At 32.0% G+C, this 21,233-nt stretch overlaps 1 long non-coding RNA gene across 1 annotated transcript; it reads left to right on the forward strand.

Moving 5' to 3' along the window:
- Window positions 1-11,240: 11,240 nt before the first annotated feature.
- On the forward strand, window positions 11,241-12,398 carry LOC131169491 (uncharacterized). Its single transcript, XR_009140430.1, has 2 exons — window positions 11,241-11,563; window positions 12,136-12,398. It is a non-coding gene; the product is annotated as an uncharacterized LOC131169491 (long non-coding RNA).
- The last annotated feature ends 8,835 nt before the right edge of the window (window positions 12,399-21,233 follow it).

Below are 21,233 nucleotides of genomic sequence, written 5' to 3' on the forward strand. Positions count from 1 at the left end.
ACGTAAAGAAATGGAATCAATTCCTTATGCTTCAATTGTGGACAATTTGATGTATGTTTAAACCTGTACAATTCTTTATACTGGAATTGATAACTAGAAAGCTGCAAAGAAAGTTTTATAGTACCTGCAATAAACTAAAGATTTCATGCTCACTTACAGGATATCTAATTATTTAGAAGTAATTGGATATTTAGATTCAGATTTAGCTGGATGTGTTGACAATAAAAGTTTATTTCAGCTACTTGTTCTTATCAGTTGAAGGAACAATATTATGAAAAAATGCCGAAAAATAGTTTGTCATTATTTCATCCATTATGAAAGCAAAATTTATGGCATGTTTTCAAGTTATAATTCATGCATTATGGATGCGGAACTTTATCTCAGGACTTGGGGTAGTCGACACCATTAGTAAGCCGCTGAGAATTTATTGTGATAATTCCGCAGCAGTATTTTCTCCAAGAACGACAAATATTTGAAGGGTGCCAAACATATAAAATTAAAGTATTTTGCCGTTAAGAAGGAAGTTCAGAAAAGAAGAGTGTTTATTGAGCACATTAATATTGATCTCATGATTGCAGATCCATTGACTAAAGGCTTACAACCTAAGACATTTAAAGAACATGTGCTTAGAATAGGTCTTGTTTGTATTAATTAATGATATATTGGCTTTGACAATCTGAGCTCATTGATGTGTTTCTGATATACATTAAAGTATTTTCTATTTCTCATAATTGTGTACACATAATATTTTGAGTGAATGATAATAGGAAAAGTATTTTGAGACACTATTGTGGATTATGATGTGATAAACATATATCCATTATGTACCTACTATAGTAAGTTGCTAGTATTGTGGTATATGGAAGGAAGTATGTGATAAACAATGTACAACCGCCATAACCCATACTTAGTAATTTGTTATAGGAAGGTAATTATGAAGTACATTATGAAAATAATTTATTTATTTTATGCGTGCCTAATGTTTACATTATTAAAGTTTATATCACTTAATTATTGTGCCAAGTGGGAGAATGTAAGATTTTGTCCAGTAATTAATATTACATATGGGCCAAAATCAATTCTTTTAATGTTGCCCAATAGTAATTGATATTTATTTTAATTAATACAAATTCTAATTGTATAAGGATTACTCTAATTAAAATAAATCATAATTCTAATTGTATAAGGTTACTTGATTGATGTATAAGATTAAGTCTTGGATATATATATATATATATGAGCTGGTCTTCTCTCTACCTGTAAGGTCACACACATTCTCTTTCATAAAGTCAGAGATAATAGGGTTATTTCAAGAAAGTCTTCCATCGCTAAATTCTTGTGTGTGAATCAAGAAGGGTCAAGAGGGAGAAATCGGTTTATTGAATCAAATGGTCCCTCTCAATTATTACCATGGCTCAGTTAAACTCCACAACAGATACGCTTTCTAAATCTGTGAGAATTTATTTATTCAAGATCCATTATTAAGGTGATGGTTGAATTTTACGTTTATAATTCACATTATATTTATGATTGTTATGATTTATTAAGATTTATTTTACAATAAATGCTAAGTGAAAGAACCTAACAAGAAGATACAGAAAAGCAAGGAAAATCGACACAACTCAGGGGATGAAGAGTAACAAAACACGATACATTTGTAAAATCTGACAAAACCTACAGTACCAAGATGATCAAACAAGAAGAGCCACAAAATCATCCTCACAGGTTGTACCTAACCTGGCTAATCCATCAGCCAGGCTATTGCCTTCACGAGGCGAGTGTTAAGCTGATTCGAGGGAAGGAATTAATTAACCAAATTAACCCAAAGTTTTATAAGTTCAACTCCATGCGAAAGATAAAGTCCTGTGTATGGGAAGTCCTCTTTGATGCTTTTCATCCAAAAGTCCTGTGTATGGGAATGCCTTCTTGGCAGTTTCTTGCTGTGGTCCCCTCACAAGTCTTCCAATTCGGCTGGTTGGTAAACGGTCAAGCTTTTCTTCCCATTAAAATTGGGTTTCAAGGAAAGTTCCTATATTTTAGCATTGGTGGCTAGTTCAGGTCAACTCATATGACGACTTGACTTGGTCTAATAATTAAAAATATATCATTTATTTAGTAGATGGGCTCGAGTCTCAACCCCTAATCCCTCTACTACTAGAAAAAAAGTTCAACCTTAAAATTTAATTGTCAGTTGTTGGATATCTTATATAACCACTTATTCTTAAAGTTCCATTTCAATTTAATAGAAATTATTTGCCTTGAATATATTAGTTTATTATAATTGCATCAGATGCTACAGTATATGCTGATCAAGCTTTGTAGTTGTTGTAAGAAAACTGCAGGAAATCTCTTTGGTGTTCAATGCAAATTAAATAATATTATCTTTTTCATATAAATATTGAATAAGTTTATCTTTATATATATATATATATATATATATATATATATAAAGGTATCATGCAAAAAAGTTATATACTCTCTAGCTCGTATAATAATAAATAGAAAAGTGGGATAGAAAATAAGATAAACAAATTTATAATTTTTTTAAAGATATTTATAATTTTATTGAATTAAATAAAAGTTTAAAATGATTTATAAAAATAATAAAATATATAATTAGAGTTTTTGTGTAGTCAATATTTTATATATTTTTTTGGTGGATATATTATGTTATGTTAATTAAAAGAAAAAGTTAAAAATTCCATCTGTACTTAAAAAACATAAGACTTTACAAGAAAAGCCAATAAAAGGTAACCTTCTCATATGTATATCGTTTTACACAGTGATGCTATTCAGCACGAAAATTGGCGCTAATTCAACACACCAAATTAGGGCATAGACAGTTGAACGAATAGGTCCACACATTAAATGGTTCCAATTATTTGTGTACAATCAAGCCGGAAACAAAAGGTGAGCAGTTAGGTTTCATTTAATAGTTTGACTGAGCCAACGATGACTTAGGGAAGACTTTAAATGAATTATTTTTCTATTTTACATCCCTCATTAATAATGAATTATTCTTTATTACTTATTAATAATTAATTATTTTATGTTACTAATAAATAATTGAGTATTTTTATTTTTAAGATTAAGTTATTATTAATAATAAATAGTATATTAATTAAAAATTATGTAATCATTAATTATTATTTATTTTTTTATATTTATTTTAAATTATTGATCCAAAATTTAATTAAATATTGAACTACATATGATGTTGTTGCTAAGAATTAATAAATCCTTGAAATAGTTATTTATAAGAAAATACTTGAACTTCTCAATTAATATGTTTAGAAGAATAAAATTCTTGAAAATTTGATAATGGCACCATGCTAGAAAAATTGAGAGGGTAAAACAGATCACTTGCTTACTGTTAATGGAGCTGAGTTCAAGTCAGCCAATTGCATTAAGAGCACATACTCTTATATTGGTTCATCAAAGTGTCCCTGCTAAATATTAAAGATGATGTGAAGTTTAATATTGTAAAATAAAATATGAGCTAAAGAATTTATTAATTAATTTCGCTATTTTGCATGATTATCAATAATAAAAAATTTATATTCCTAAAGAAATTAGAAAATTTGTGAAATAGGGAAAAATCCACTTAAAAATTAAAAAAAAAAGAGAATAAGGTAAAAAAAAAAAAACTTAATACTCCTTTGAAATTATTTAAAAATAAAAATTTCTTGAAAAATTTAAACTCCCTTGAAGAAAATATTTTCCTGGAATTATTGAAAATATTTGGATGTGTTTAAAAAATTTAGTCAAATGAAAATAACCTCAAAATAAGGGAAAAAAAATTCTTATTTTAAAATAAAAAGTCATTTTTCTAACCTCACTTTTTTAACTTTCATAAAACTTAGTTGGTAAAACTTGTGAACAATGACATAAAATTCTAGGCATATGTCAAATAATAGAAAATATTTTTCACATATAAATTATTTTCTATAAAATAAACAAAGTCTAAGAAAATAAAAATTTTAGAAAATTTTTAATTTGGTTTTGTAATAAGATAAGTTTATAATATTTTTTCACATGTATGTTACTAACTATTGAATTAATAATAATTGAAAATAATATAGAGTTGATATTTTATTAATACTTTAAAGTTTGTTTATCTACTTGTTTATAGATATATAAAGTAATATTAACGGATAAAAACCACGTAAATTATAAATTAAATATGTATAGCTAAGTATTATAAATTATAAATTAAATAATAATAATAATAATAACTATTATGAAGCTCTGGTTTTTTCTTTCATAGCAATGCCATAATAATAATAATAACAACTAACTCATACAATTGTTATTGAATTAACATTTTTTTTATATAAAATGAAGGTCAAATTTCAAATATTTTAAATAAGGGTGTGCAATTCTGATTTTGGGCTGGCTTAGAAATGGAAATTGAACAAAAAATTTGATTCAGTTCTGATTTGATATGATTTTGATTTTTAATTTTTTTATTTCAATTTGGTTCAATGTGATTCCTATTCTATTCTTGATTTTTGAAACAATTTCATTATGCAATTATTTTCATAAAAAATCATACTTAGATTGAATTAACACTAAAGTTTTAAAGTTAATTATTAATATATAATATATAATATATTTTTTAATTATTTATAAATTATGCAATTTTTAATTATACATATATAATTTATGATTGAACATATTTTATACAGTCATACAAAAATATCATATAATATATTTTTAACTATTTAAAAATCACATGTGTAATATTTAACTATGATAAACGAATATAGTTATGAATTAAATATTTATATAGTAGATAATATACTTATAATTAAGAATTATAAAAAAATATTATTTAATTATATATATATATATATTCATGCTATAATAAAACATCCAGTAACAAAATTAGTAAATTAGGTATTAACAATTTAGACACATTATATTTTTTATATATAAATAAAAAAATGTATTACTATATTTGTAATTAAAAATAATAATAGGAAGAAAATAAAAAAAGTCCTCTTAAATTAATATATAAAAGAAAAAGAGAATAAAAATTTGATTAAATGAGAGTGACTAATATTTTTACTGAATTTTGAATTTAATTACATTTTACAACTCACGTTGATCAATGTTGAGTTAATATTTAATTCTATTTTTAGAAATTTCTTTCTTCCTTATTTGTTACTAAATATAAAATTAATCAAAAATAATAAATATAATCTCTTTTAATGATATAAATATAGTTAGAAAAAAATATTTTATATAACAAAATAATTAAACACTTATTTTATTATAATTTTTGTAACACTCCAATTTTTGTTAAAATGTTAAATATGGTTGTTATTGGAAATAGAAATAACATTCACAATTTGAAATTTTGATTTATAAGTGAAGATTTAAATTTTTTGGTGTAATATGAAATTTTGGAAAGATCAAGGACCAAATTGAACTTTTCTTCTGAAAGTAGCACAGCTGGCCACTTAAAAAAAAAAAAAAAAGAAACAGCAAAAGGAAGAAAGGAGTATCGGGGAAGGGAAGGAAGAAAGAAGAAGAAGAAGAAGGAATAATGGCTAAATTTTTTAGATTTCTTCAGAAAACCAGCAAGGGGAAAAGAAAGATTTTGGTTTAGGATACAATAAATTAAAATGAGAGAAAGGAGAAAGAAGGTGAACAGTAACAAAAACAGGGATTGAGTAGGGATAGTAGATTTGTCTTCCATCTAGGTGAGTTTAGTTCATCTTTCATTGGTGATTTTTGGATATGTTTAAGGTCTTTATGTGTAGAAGTTATGGTTAAAATTTGATAATTGTTCAATGATAAGATTTGGAGAATTAATTTGTTGAACCTAAGCTGCCTGGATTGGAATTCTGGGCTTTTAGGCTGCTGAAATTTGAGAAAAATAAATAGTTAGGATGTTTAGAAGACTATAAAATTTAGTAGAGATGATCTTTAGTATGTTAGGGCTGCAGTGTTAAAATTTGGTGAATTTTGAACTTTTAGTTTGTGAGATATAAATTATTTTATATGAGTTGTCTGAGTAAGAGTTATTCTGGAAAAAATTCAAAATTTGAAGGGTTTAATAGATATTTTGATATCTCATGATGCAGAGATGATTTGATGCTAAAATTTTTATTGATGATATATTTAGATGTCTTGAACATATGATTAAAATTTAGAATTTATTTGACGGTTGTAATATTTTATATAAATTTGAATGCACAAATTATCAATTTTAGTATTAAGGATTGAGTTAAGTTGAATATGTTATTTTGATGAAACTAAAATTATTTTGAGATAGTATATTGTGCTTAATGAATTTTTAAGTCATTGTGGAATATTTTTGGGAAATAAATATAGATGTTTAGTTAGATTTTTGCTTATATGGATATACTATGAAATATTCTATTTTAGATTTGACTATGAAGTGTTAGAATTAATATGAAGTGTTAGAATTAATAATTGTATGAAGAAATAAATTGAAAATTTGTGTAAATTGATATAATTATTGAATAGTGGATTTGAGTTTTGTGACAAGAAATTTAATTCAATTTTAAGAAGGAATACTGTCGAATATTCATGAGAAATTTAATATGTAATTGAAGTTTTAGTAAGAATTTTATTAAGAATTTATGAGATTGTGATTTTAATTAGATTGTAGAGGAGTTCAAGAACTGAGCTGAAGATTAGAGTTTTGGACATAATTTAAGATGCTTGAAGGCCCCAAATGGGCATTGTATTGTGTTGTGGGCCTAAGGCCTTTGGATTGTTAGGATATAAATGAGATTTTTTTTGCAAAGAGGTTAGATCCTAGGTATAGGAGAAACTTTGTCGAATTTTCGATACAAACATAGTAAGTCTTTTGTTTCTTTAATTAATTATTGTTGGTCTGTTATTGATAGTTATTTGATATGTTTGCTTAGGTTATTCAAATCAACAATTTTCTTCTTTTCAGCAGAACCAATAATCATTGGTTACATTGTGAGTAGATATTAATTTTATTTATAATTTCAATATTATTTTATATTCAAGACATGTCCATGCATTCACTTATAAATATATGTATATAGATAACTATTAGGCACAGTTTGTATTGCATTTTTTTTATTTGATGAAATTGTTGTGGGTGTTACCTAAGGTAATTTAGAGCTGTGTGCATATATCGGCGTACGTGTGGTGCAATATTAGATATGGATAGGACGGGTAAAGCTGCTAGAGCTTGACTCGCTGGAATCCAATCATTTTAGTGAATAAGTAGGGGTGAGTACGGCTTTGAGTTGATCTCACTAACTCCTACATTTGGATTATTAAGAGAAAATCTGGCTCAAGTTGATCTCATTGGCAGGTATTAGATTAAGAGAGTTATATAGGGGATCAACTCCTATATTTATATACAATGATGTGACACACGGATGTGTGAGTGCTTCACATTATTTTTTGTGCGAATATTATTTGAATTTGGTTGAATTTGTTTGTATATGTTACATTTCATACTTAGAGATGCATTAGTCTTAAATAGTTATAGAAATTATATTTAAAATAAATATCTTACCCTATGAGTCGAATGCTTAATCCTGTTCAACTATTTTCATTAGGTAACAAGAGAGCTCTTTGAGTTTTACATGCTTTCTTCCTCGCAAGTTTACCAGAAGCAGATTTATTGTGTTCTTATTTCCTTGTTTATTTTCTAGAAAATCCGCATGTACCAATAGTGTGTTAAACTTTTCTGAGACTGTAATAACTTAATATGTTGGATATTGTAAAACTTAATGTGTGATTAAATTTGAATGAGGGAGCTGAGCTCCCATTTGATAATTTAAATTGCTTAAGGATTGTGAGGGCAAACTGAGCTCCCTAAATTGATATATGTATTGTGATTACAAGTCGGGAAGTTATTGTTCTCTGTTGGATATTCCAATATATGGCCGAACTCTATCCGTTTATTCTCTTGAAACAATGATGAGCTTTATGGTTGGGTTAGGAATAGTTAGACTTACTTCGGACTTTGAGAAATTTATGTTGATCCAAGTTCTAGTACCGGTCCGGCTTAAAATTTGGATCGTGACAATTTTTTTTAAAATTTCAATTACTATTTTTAAAATATAAAATCTTTTAAAAATCTTTTAATTTTTTCGATAAGCTCATATATGATTTATTTGTATAGTTAGTCATATTTATTATAACAACGATAATATAGTTATTTTTGTGCTATTAGATAAATTTTATTTTTATTTATGGTAAAATAATAACTAAAATTCTATTACATTTAAAAAATTATAAATATATATATATATATATATATATATATATATATATATATATATATATATATATATAGAGAGAGAGAGAGAGAGAGAGAGAGAGAGAGAGAGAGAGAGAATCATCCACGAGATTTGTTATAATTAGAAGATGGATTGGCATTTACAAATATGGTTATAAAGGCTCTTTTATGATTTAAAAACAGTGAAAGCATTCCATCTTTTAATAATAATAATAATAATAATTCGATTTAATTTTAACATGCTAGCTAAATATTTTTTAAAATTTATTTTTAAACTAAAAAAATCATTTATTAAAATTTGATGACATTAATTTCATGAAATAAAATAAAATTAGATATTTTTTAGTCATAATATATTAAAATCAAGTGATGACATTAAAATTTAATAATAAATTAAATAATCACATATGAATTTATTATATTATTTCTATTCATCTTATTTTTGTTTTTTATTTTTAAATTTGGTTAAAGTTTGAATTTATTAAAATTAAAATGTTTAATATTTATAATTAAAAATTACATATACTAAAAAATATATAATACATCTATTTTTAGTTTTTATAATTCACATCTTTTGACTAAAAAAATTAATTTATAAACATAAAAAGAAAAAAAAATTGGCATGTATAAATATATATAAATAAATTATTAATATTTAAAACAAAAAAGTCAATTAAATCTTTAATTTTATAAATAATTTTAAATTACACATAAAATTAAATGAATTATAAATTACTTCACATAAAAATACAACGTCTAATTTCATTCAATTAAATCTTTTTCTCTTTCTTATCATAAGAAAATTCTTCCTCGCATTCAATTTAGATTTAGTATGAGTTGAATTAGGTAGATTTAAATTAAATTTTGAATTATGAGTTCGTTAAAATTATTTATGATATTAAATTAATTTATAAATTATTTTATTTCAAAATATTAATTTTATTTAAAAAATAATACATAAAATATTTATTTAATACAAAACGTGAATTGGAAAAAAAATGTGATTTCTTATTCAATTAATAAACTATAATTACTGCCTTATCTAATGCACAATTGATAAAAGAATATAAGCTAAGAGAGATTATTAGGTGCACACATCAATCCTCAAAATTATATGAGACTCACTTTTTATATTATAATAAGAGTTGATTTTTCTGTGAGAGAGGAAAAACTACTTTTGTAACAATCGAAAGCCATTAATTAGTGATTTTCGTAACAACTTTCAACCAAAAGTAGTTACCTAAAAATTGAAAATAGTTACTATAAATTAAATTTGTTTAATAATAATTTTTAAGGCAGTATTTAATATTTATATTGTTATAATATTTGATGGCATAAGCATTTATGATAGCATTCGGGTTTAAAAGATTAGATAAATCGTTACATCTCCTAATAGTTTGAAGTTGAGAGAGAATAGATCACGACTCTTTTTGTCATTTTACATTCAATGATAAAGCCAAAGATTTTGGTCAATGGGGGCAAAATTTTTTATCCTCTTATATTTATAAAATATTTTAAGAAGTGTTTTCTTCTATTTATAAAATATTGACTCATCAGTAATAAATAAATATATTCTTTAATAAAATATAATTATGTTACCATCTTAATTTATTAAATTTTATCTTGAGATGAAATGTATAATATTCAATTATATCATTTATTATAACCTTATAGAGTCAATTGACTCCATTAATGTAGCTTTAATTCCGCCCCTGTTTATATTTAACAACTAATCTAATATATATTTTTAGAGAATACTTTTGTTTTAAATCATTAAGTATTACCAACCAGACTCTTAGCTAACTAAATTTGAGAATTAGCTAGCTAAAATAAATTATCTTATCAACACCACTATGCAACTCTTCAGTCTTTCTTGGAACATGGATGGTTCCTCTACGGGTAATCCTAGTCCCAGCGGCATTGGAGGGATGCAAAGCGACTAAAATGGTGCTTGTAACAACCCATATATATATATAAAAAAAAAAAGCTGCAGAAACTTAAAAAAAAAAAAAATGCAGCACTCCCCCACCCCATTTCTCTCTCCCCGACTCCACTCTCCCCCTCACTTTCTCCCTCCCTTTTTTCGTCCGGCCGGCCAGCATCAGTGCCGGCGAGGTACCGTCGGCCTCCCCCCGTGTCGGAGCAACCACCAGACAATGGCAGCGGCAAAGCAGCAGAAAGAGAGAGAAGGAGAGAGGAAAGAGAGGAGAGAGGGAGAGCGCGCAGCAGGGGCTCGACTTCGTGGCGTCGCCCCGGCCGACTCTAGCGGCCATTTCCGGTGATTCCAAGTGTCACGGACTCCCAAGATGATGAACTTTCAGATGAGACCAGTGGCACCCCGTTTGGTGGCTGAAGGAAAGAGAACCGGCGAGGGAAAGTTGGAAGAAAATCATATGGGTTTCTCGATTTTCGATCACTTTTCCGGCGATCCGACCGTCGGATCGGAAATCCGAGGCCACCGATGGACTCAGGACGATGAGATCTTCGAGATAGGACTGGTCCCGCTCCGATCGGACACCGTTTGAAAAAAAGCGATAATCGGACGGTCTAGATCGGTTGGTGAGATTTTCAAACTTTTTCGATTCCCAAAATTTAAAAATAATTTTAGGATAATTATTAACAAAATTTGGACTTTATTTAGGTGCGATCGGATCGGGGATGGCTCACCGGCGCCAGGACCGCATTTTCAGCCAGATCCGGCTGCCCGGCAGCCCGTCTCAGAACATGGTCAATATTACAGTCAATCCTAGCATTTTCAGACGTTCTGGACGCATTCCAGGTGTTAGAATTGGCACAGGTAAACCCGAACTCCAAGTCGCTCATTTTCGGCTAATATCGATTTAGAATAAAATTCATAAAATATTTGTGGTAGCTCAGAAAATTATAATTCTTTTTGCAATAGCCTAGTAATATTGCTAAGGACCGCGGGCAAAGTTTTAGAATTTTTAGAGCTTGTTTGGGCAGTTTTTGCAAAAATGATCAATTATAAGGACTAAATTGAAATTTTACATATTGTGATGAATGATTGATTTGATGGGCCCAGGAGGGGCTGTGTGATGTGATTGAGTTGTGGATATATGGATTGTGAATATAGAAGTGTGTTTTGAGCCCTTTTGCAGGTTGGGTAGGTCCTAGGTATAGGGGAGACTCTGCCGGATTTTCAGCACGACTTAGGACGTACTTGGTCTTTTCTTGATTTGTATGGAGTCATTTGTATTAAATAATTGTAATGTAATTGTCAGGTGAGCCGGGACAGCCTTCTTCCTCCGCCCAGCCGCCACAGTGACCGTTGTCCAGTCTGTGAGTAAAATATTAATTTTAATTGTAATTTCGATATTATTATATGTTCAGGCATGCCCATGCATCACCTATATGTATGTATCTATGTAGTTAAACTTTAGGCATGATTTATGTTGCATTCATAACTGTGAAAGTGCCATGTATGTTGTTGTGGTAATTTGGAGCAGTGTGCGTGCGTTGGCGTGCGTGTGATGTGGTGTGGACTATGGATAGGACGGGTAGGCACGGCTTGAGATCTTCGCTGGGACCCGGTCCTTCGGGGTAGACACGGCTTGAGTTCTTCGCTGGGACCCCGATTTGGTTATTAAGTGGAAGTCCGAGCTGAGTTCTTCGCTGGCACAGTTGGAATTAAGAGAGCTGTATAGGGGATCAGCTCCCATATATATATGATTGATATTGCTGGGTGCGTGAGTGCTCCAAATTACCTTTTTGCTGTTATGATGTGCAATTATTGCTGTTGTTGCATTTCACTCTACAGGGTGCATTAGTTTTAGATAGTTATAGAGATTATGGTTAAAATTGATATTTTACTCTCTGAGTCGAACGCTCACTCCTGTTCAATATTTTTCCAGGCCACAGGAGGATATTTTTGAGGTTAACCTGCTTTCTTCCTCGCAGGTCGATTATTAATGTTTGTATAAACTTGTTAAATCTTAGAATTTCCGCATGTGTTAGAAATATTTATTTGATTTGGGTCTGTAAACTAAATTATTATTTTGGACCTGTAAACTTAATATTCTATGCATGTTTGATGGATTGGATGAGGGAGCTGAGCTCCCATTTATTTTTATGCTGATGAGTATGTGGAGGGTGAGCTGAACTCCCCAATTGAGTATTTATTGTGTTTACAGGTAGGGTGAGTCAAAAACTCCCCGTTGGTAGGTCCATTTTATGGCCGGACTCTGTCCGGTTGATTTCTTGAAATTGGGCCCAAATGGGCCTTAGAGTTGGGCTGATGAATAGTTAGGCTTACTACGGGCCTCGAGGGCTTTAAGCTGGCCCAGGTCCTAGTGCCGGTCCGGCCCATAGGTTGGTTCGTGACAAAGTTGGTATCAGAGCTTAGGCTCTAAATTCATGGGAAATAAAATACTTGGGAGTGTAAAAGGAGTCTTATTAGGATGTAACATGCGGAGTATAGGATTCTGTTTCGTTTTTTTCTGTAATCCTTTGTTTCTAGATTCTGCGTTATACCTCAGAAAATATAAAAGTGCCTCAATTAGTGTCTTGATTTTCGTGGAGTACATATAAAGTTGAAATAGAGTTAGCAGACATGTTGAGGTCTATCATGAGGATACGTACTCCAAGAAACACTATATTTCTATCAGTATGGGTCTAAGTGTTGTGCCTATCTAGTGCTATGCACGGGTACATAAAGGTGAGTCTTGAAAGTACAGTTGCCCTAGATAAGGATGAGGATACCACTGCTGGTAGTCATTAGTGGATGACCCAGTCAGAGTAATTTTATGATAATAGTAGATTCAAGAGAGATAAGAGATTAGGAGACCTAGTCTATCAAGATGTATCGTAGTAACTATAATATATTCTCGATGTCTGCTCTGTAAGCTGCAGATTACAGTACCGACATGAGATTATTGTGTAAAGCTGCGTGCATCCCCATGGTGCTCCATAATGAGGGTGTTTACGGATGGCTTCTGTTTTGGTACAGTTATGCCAGAACAGAGTTCTATATCTGTAGAGGAGTTGGGAACTCCTAGTTAGGGGTCTAGAGTTAGAATATTGAAAGGTCACAGTTGGGTGATAACTAGAGTCAGTGACTCAGTTACCCTAGCATGAGCTAAAGTTGCATCAAGAGTTGCCATCAGACCAGAGGTTTCGGATTAGTTGCAAAGTAAACGTAACACTTATAAAGTGAGATCATCTAGTCTTCAGTACGAATTTGGGATCATTTTTGTAGTACGACAGATGTTTTGCTTAGAGTTTAGTGAGAATAATATACCTGGTGTGTGTCAGTAAGGTGTAAAGTACAACTCTACTACCTAGAGAAGGTCGAAACTATGAATTAATGATTTATAAAGCTATGATATGATAAGAGAGACATTAATTTGACATGGTTTTGGGCAAGGTGGTAAATGTAGTACCTTTATTACAGCAAGTTAGGGTATAGACCTATCTTTTCAGAAGGGATCGAAGGTTATTACTGATAATGATGACTTATAGAATAGTGTCCCAGATGGGACTGTAGAGTGTGGTAGAGAGTAATTGGCTCGGGTATCCTACAGAGGTTGCAAGTCCTATTATAGGAATCATATATAATCAGATCACGATGGATGTAAATCCTTTGAATTGGATGATAGGTTTGGGTGCCCGGAATCTTAAGTTTTGGCTAATTGAGTAGACATGGAAAATAATAATAATAACAAATAAATAAAATTACTGCAGAATCAGTTCTTGAGGTGGTAAGGGTATTATGTAAGCTAAAGGATGAGAATAGAAATCATACGATAAAGGTATGACTGCAATTTCCTGAGTTCCATTCTAACTTCATATTGTTCAAAACAATAGTAGAATCTAATTATAATAGTGTTAACAGTAATAAATTAGCGAAGATAAATTGTAGAAGGCCAATGGATAGAGAAAGTGCAGAATAAAGGCTTGGACAATTGGTGCCAGATCCAATATAATCTAAATGCCAGTAGAAGTACTAGCTAGAGTGGTCAAAGGACCAAATCTGAATAGCACAGATATGTGATAACGTGGTAGAGACTCTGAAAGATATAGTTAGCAGGTACATCTGTCATGTTAGGAAGAAGAATGGAACCAGGGATAGAATAGTTAAGTTCTATTTTGGGTAAGACAAAAGAAATAAATGAAAGGACAATCTAAAGGGTGCATAATAGAAGGAACAAAGTTAAGATATAGGGTAAGCTAATTGTTATTATTGGCAAGGTGAATGACAAGGATGGAGAACTCAAAATGGGACCATATTAGTGAGAATAGTGATAGAGGTGTGGAATCTAGTAATGTGATACTCATAGCATGATGTAGTTGAGGTAGTGTCAGGAGCTAAATTTTAGAGCTTAGAGTTTCATGATTGGATCATACTTTATCTATTCTCTATTTTCTAAAGTGAAGTGGATAGCAATGGAGCAAGATTCTTTTAATTTGTTAACAGTATCAAGAAGATTAGGCGAGGAATACAATAATAATGAGCAAAAGCTAGAAGGTGTGCAGTGGTATTGCGGATTATCTAATTAGGCAGAGACAAAAGAGTTAGTAAGTAGTAAGCTGAATAAAAGTCAATTTAAGGGATCAAATAGGTATTATGAGAGGAAAAGAATGATAGACAATGACATATAGGCTTTAGGTTAGACCTTTGAAATAGTGAAAAGGTAGTTAGGGGTTCATTATGAATGATAGGCAAACATTTTTAATGTGACCAACAGAATCACTTTGCAGTGAAGCAATAACGACAGGACAACAGTAGGGGTAGAATGAGAAGTGACAAGTATAGGTGGTTATAAATCACTAGAAAGTTCAAGGATCAAATTAATGACCATAGCTAAGGGTGGAATTAGTGTTGGAAGAATCTATTAGTAAGAGAAATCTTTCAGGAATCAACAAAAGTTAAGGGCACAATATAAACGATGATAGATATGAATCATAAGTCGAGTAAAGTAAAGTTAATAAATTATAAAATATTATATCAGGAAGGACAATGGTACGATAAAGGGTTCATGCAGATGATGCATTATGGGTAGAGCACAATTGTGCTAGGAGATGATGAAATTTGAAGAGAAAGACTAAGAAACATAAGTTAAACGTTATTATATGGACAATCGGGCGTAGTTGAATATAAGAGGATATTTTTCTTTCTTTTCAAGTTTAGCTTGTGCTTTTGGTTCTAGAAGGTTATATAAGGAACAGAGATTGAGTCAAGGAGACCTAGTTATTTAAGAGTTTGGTAGGCACCAATTCATATACAATTTCATGATATGAGAATAACTGTAAGTGCATACCTAGTGTTAAGTATGAAAGGACGGTCAGAGTAATAACAGGAGTCAAATTGAGTTAGCTACTAAGGCTTGTGACTATTTTAAATTATGAGCTGGAAAGAATACTAATTGTGAATGAGTTACAGCGAATGAGATTGTTGCTAATAGGAAAAGATGAGGCTGAAGTTTGGAAAGCTATGGGCAGTATATGTGATTATATTAAGGAGAATGAACATGTGAAGTATCTTGTTTAGAAATAAGGCATGGCACACATTTTCCATAGCCGTGTTAGTTCAGATGGAACTTATAGTTTCTGGGGCTCATATCCATCCAGGATAAGTAATTTCCTACTAAGGCTGGTAGGGAATGATAATGTTCTGATAGTTAAGTTGGAAAAGGAGATACAAAAAGAAATTTCCATAGGTAATTATAAGTGTTACATAAGGTGAAGAATGTGCTGGTTGGAGTAAATCGTAAGGTTAGAATTCCCGAAGTAATAGAATTAGTAATCAAGATAAGACTAAGAAATAAAATGAAAGTTAAAGTTGATGACGGAATGGACATCATTGAAGGAAAAAGTATAAGAATGAGAGAAAACAAAGGTTAAAGAATAAGTACAGTAGGTTGGAAAGATATCAACAATAGTAGAAACAGGAAAAGGGAAGTGGATAAGATGCAAAGGACAGGAAGAAAGCTCGATAGAGCCAGTTATAATGATGAGGATAAGGAGGAATAGGTATGCTAGGAACACACTAAGGGATGTTTAAAATAAGTTATTATGAGATGATAGATTAAAGGAGTAGTGGAGCCTCGATCTGAGTGCCAATGTGTCAGAAGTAGGCCACATACTAAGAAGCTAAAGGAAGAAGTCTGGATATTTCCATTCCAGAGAAGGAGTGAGAATTGATAAAGTCGCATGGATTGAGTTGTCAGGGAATATAAACACTTTTGTTACCTAGAAAGAGAGACCCAGTTTACTTTCCAATGTTGATAAATGATACACTTGGCCCTTGGAGGAGACTCTACCTGACTAGTTACATAAGATAGATAGAGGATTGGTCTAAGTACCTTAGTAATGACACAAAAGAGATTAAGAATTTGAAGTAGCATGGGAGTGAGAAGATTTATAGGTGTTGACCACTGAAGTCATAGGAAGAGTAAAGATCTCGAACAAGATGCCTAGATTAGGTGCTACAGGAAAGCTACTCATAGGATACCATGGAATAAGGAACATAAGTTATGTCATTGGGGAAACAGAGATTATTAAAACAAAGGAATGATGACTGAAGTCACCAAGAGACATGTTGGGGCGTAATAAAAGTGAGGTAAGCACCAAAGTTGATTGAAGTTATGAGACATCAAGTCAAGAACAGTGAGGTATAGCGAATACTTGAAATGCCAGAAAAATGGTCAATGAATAGTTACAAGATAAAAGCCCTCTAGAAAGAGATGATGACAAATAGGACACTATAGTAGAATCAGAGAGCGGTAGAATGTCATATATAATAGACAAGAGTTTGAAGAATAAATGTTTTACCAATCTCTGCATAGTTGGAGGAGTAATGATTTCACTTGTTCTGATAATCTTCTTTTCCATATCTCTTGTTTCTTTGAAAATTCGAGGACGAATTTTCTTAAGGGGGGAAGAATGTAACAACCCATATAAAAAAAAAAAAAAAACTGCAGAAACTTAAAAACAAAAAAATGCAGCACTCCCCCACCCCATTTCTCTCTCCCCGACTCCACTCTCCCCCTCACTTTCTCCCTCCCTTTTTTTCGTCCGGCCGGCCAGCATCAGTGCCGGCGAGGTACCGTCGGCCTCCCCCCGTGTCGGAGCAACCACCAGACGGCGGCAGCATTGAGCAGGAAGCAGCAGAAAGAGAGAGAAGGAGAGAGGAAAGAGAAGAGAGAGGGAGAGCGCGTAGCAGGGGCTCGACTTCGTGGCGTCGCCCCGGCCGACTCCGGCGGCCATTTCCGGTGATTCCAAGTGTCACGGACTCCCAAGATGATGAACTTTCAGATGAGACCAGTGGCACCCCGTTTGATGGCCGGAGGAAAGAGAACCGGCGAGGGAAAGTTGGAAGAAAATCATATGGGTTTCTCGGTTTCCGATCACTTTTCCCGCGATCCGACCGTCGGATCGGAAATCCGAGGCCACCGATGGACTTAGGACGACGAGATCTTCGAGACAAGACTGGTCCCGCTCCGATCGGACACCGTTTGAAAAAAAGCGATAATCGGACGGTCTAGATCGGTTGGTGAGATTTTCGAACTTTTTCGATTCCCAAAATTTAAAAATAATTTTAGGATAATTATTAATAAAATTTGGACTTTATTTAGGTGCGATCGGATCGAGGATGGCTCATAGGCGCCAGGACCGCATTTTCAGCCAGATCCGGCTGCCCGGCAGCCCGTCTCGAAACATGGTCAATATTACAGTCAATCCTAGCATTTTTAGACGTTCTGGACGCGTTTCAGGTGTTAGAATTGGCACAGGTAAACCCGAACTCCAAGTCGCTCATTTTCGGCTAATATCGATTTAGAATAAAATTCATAAATTATTCGTGGTAGCTCAGAAAATTATAATTCTTTTTGCAATAGCCTAGTAATATTGCTAAGGACCGCGGGGCAAAGTTTTAGAATTTTTAGAGCTTGTTTGGGCAGTTTTTGCAAAAATGATCAATTATAAGGACTAAATTGAAATTTTACATATTGTGATGAATGATTGATTTGATGGGCCTAGGAGGGGCTGTGTGATGTGATTGAGTTGTGGATATATGGATTGTGAATATAGAAGTGTGTTTTGAGCCCTTTTGCAGGTTGGGTAGGTCCTAGGTATAGAGGAGACTCTGCCGGATTTTCGGCACGACTTAGGACGTACTTGGTCTTTTCTTGATTTGTATGGAGTCATTTGTATTAAATAATTGTAATGTAATTATCAGGTGAGCCGGAACAGCTTTCTTCCTCCGCCCAGCCGCCACAGTGACCGTTGTCCAGTCTGTGAGTAAAATATTAATTTTAATTGTAATTTCGATATTGTTATATGTTCAGGCATGCCCATGCATCACCTATATGTATGTATCTATGTAGTTAAATTTTAGGCACGATTTATGTTGCATTCATAACTGTGAAAGTGCCATGTATGTTGTTGTGGTAATTTAGAGCAGTGTGCGTGCGTTGGCTTGCGTGTGATGTGGTGTGGACTATGGATAGGACGGGTAGGCACGGCTTGAGATCTTCGCTGGGACCCAGTCCTTCGGGGTAGACATGGCTTGAGTTCTTCGCTGGGACCCCGATTTAGTTATTAAGTGGAAGTCCGAGCTGAGTTCTTTGCTGGCACAGTTGGAATTAAGAGAGTTGTATAGGGGATCAGCTCCCATATATATATGATTGATATTGCTGGATGCGTGAGTGCTCCAAATTACCTTTTTGCTGTTATGATGTGCAATTATTGCTGTTGTTGCATTTCACTCTACAGGGGGCATTAGTTTTAGATAGTTATAGAGATTATGGTTAAAATTGATATTTTACTCTTTGAGTCGAACGCTCACTCCTGTTCAATATTTTTCTAGGCCACAGGATGATATTTTTGAGGTTAACCTACTTTCTTCCTCGCAGGTCGATTATTAATGTTTGTATAAACTTGTTAAATCTTAGAATTTCCACATGTGTTAGAAATATTTATTTGATTTAGGTCTGTAAACTAAATTATTATTTTGGACCTGTAAACTTAATATTCTATGCACGTTTGATGGATTGGATGAGGGAGCTGAGCTCCCATTTATTTTTATGCTGATGAGTATGTGGAGGGTGAGCTGAACTCCCAAATTGAGTATTTATTGTGTTTACAGGTAGAGTGAGTTAAAAACTCCCCGTTGGTAGGTCCATTTTATGGCCGGACTCTGTCCGGTTGATTTCTTGAAATTGGGCCCAAATGGGCCTTAGAGTTGGGCTGATAAATAGTTAGGCTTACTACAGGCCTCGGAGGCTTTAGGCTGGCCCAGGTTCTAGTGCCGGTCCGGCCCATAGGTTGGGTCGTGACAGTGCTATTAGATGCCTCTTTTCATGTCTTGTGGGGTTGATTGATTCCAGCGAGGCTGAGGCCCAAACTATCCACATGGAGCTGAAAATCTCTAAGGATCCAGGACTTCCCAATTTAAGTTCCTCAGACATCATCATGGAAACTAATTCAAAGTGTGCTATTTCTTGGATTCAAGATTGTTTCACTGAACCATGGACATTCAGTGGTCTCATCAATGGTCCTCTGAACTTGATGTCTTCTTTCTCGTCAGTCAGCTTCACTCGCTACAAAAGGGAAGGAAGCATTCTAGCTAGCTGATTTTCTTGCAAAGTCTGGAACAAGTAGAGACAATGATTTTTTTGCTTTTCTCAGAGTCTACTAGATGCTTAGTTTGCTGGGTGCATCTGTTTTTGCTTTTTTTTTTTTCAGCTATGTTTTTTTACTTGACAGGAAGCTTTTAGGTTTGGGTGCAAAGGAAATCTGATGACGGGTTTAGCTCTTTGTCTCATGGTAAATTCTTCAGGATACTTTAATATTAATAATAAAATTCCTGACTTAAAAAAAAAAAAAAAAAAACGCTTCAGTCTTTCCTTTCTTGGTCTGCTTGATATTATTAAATTATCGGATAAATTTGAATTCATCAGGTTATATTTATCCATTGGCGTTTACCATTTCCATGGTTGGCTTGGCTGATTCAACACCTACCAATGCCATGCATGTTCCCTGGATACAACACCAATGCATGCCCTGACTTGTTTTCAAGCTTCCCACTGTTTGCCGATGCTAATTCTACCCCGTCCCAATTGAGCTGGTCAAGGATTTTGGTAATTTACGTACAAATTCAGTCGTTAATCTATTCAATTCTATACAAATTTCACTATTTTCTTTTTGAACGAAGAATTTTATAAAAATTTAATTTAATTAGTTTTTTTTTATTAATTTTATATTTAAATTAAAAGAATTTTTATTACAAAAAAATAAAAATTAAATATAATATTATGAAAATTCAATTAAGTTCTTTTTAAATGATATATATAATCAATAGCTGGAAGTTTGAACAATTCGTTGTATGTGTAAAGTACTCATTTTTTACTCTACTGGTTCAATTTGCTGGTTTTGCCCCATTCATAACATTTTTTTCTTATTAAAAAGTAAAAGTATATAATATTTGATCCCATAGCTAAAGACATATTACTCACCTAATAAAGTAAGTTCAAGTCTCCACTTCCCTAATTCCCCAACTTAAAAAAAAAAAAAAGGAATACTAATAATGTGGTGCACTAATGACAAATTAATAAAATTACAAAGTAAACAATAATAATAAAAAAATTAATTACTTTTTTATCTTTATATTATGCTATAAATAATGTTTGAGCATATGTATTTTGAAAAATAAAATAGAATATTCATAAATTTTAATTTTATCGTATACTTTTCTCTCTCCATTCATTTTTCTCAATTTTTCCTATATTGACAGCTTAAAGTGAAAAATTTTTTCAACTCAAATGCATCATTTTTAATTTGAGTCGTGAGTCATTGAATTTTCTTTAATTTTATGAGTCATTTTAGATTATTTTATTTTGAATTGAATTAAAATTTTGAATAGATTATCAATCATCTCAAATTTACTGGTCAAATTAGAAATTATCACATCATATACTTAAATTAAATACATGTGATGGTATTGACCGTTAAA

The sequence above is a fragment of the Hevea brasiliensis genome, chromosome 10 (assembly GCF_030052815.1).
Source record: "Hevea brasiliensis isolate MT/VB/25A 57/8 chromosome 10, ASM3005281v1, whole genome shotgun sequence".
NCBI lineage: Eukaryota > Viridiplantae > Streptophyta > Magnoliopsida > Malpighiales > Euphorbiaceae > Hevea > Hevea brasiliensis.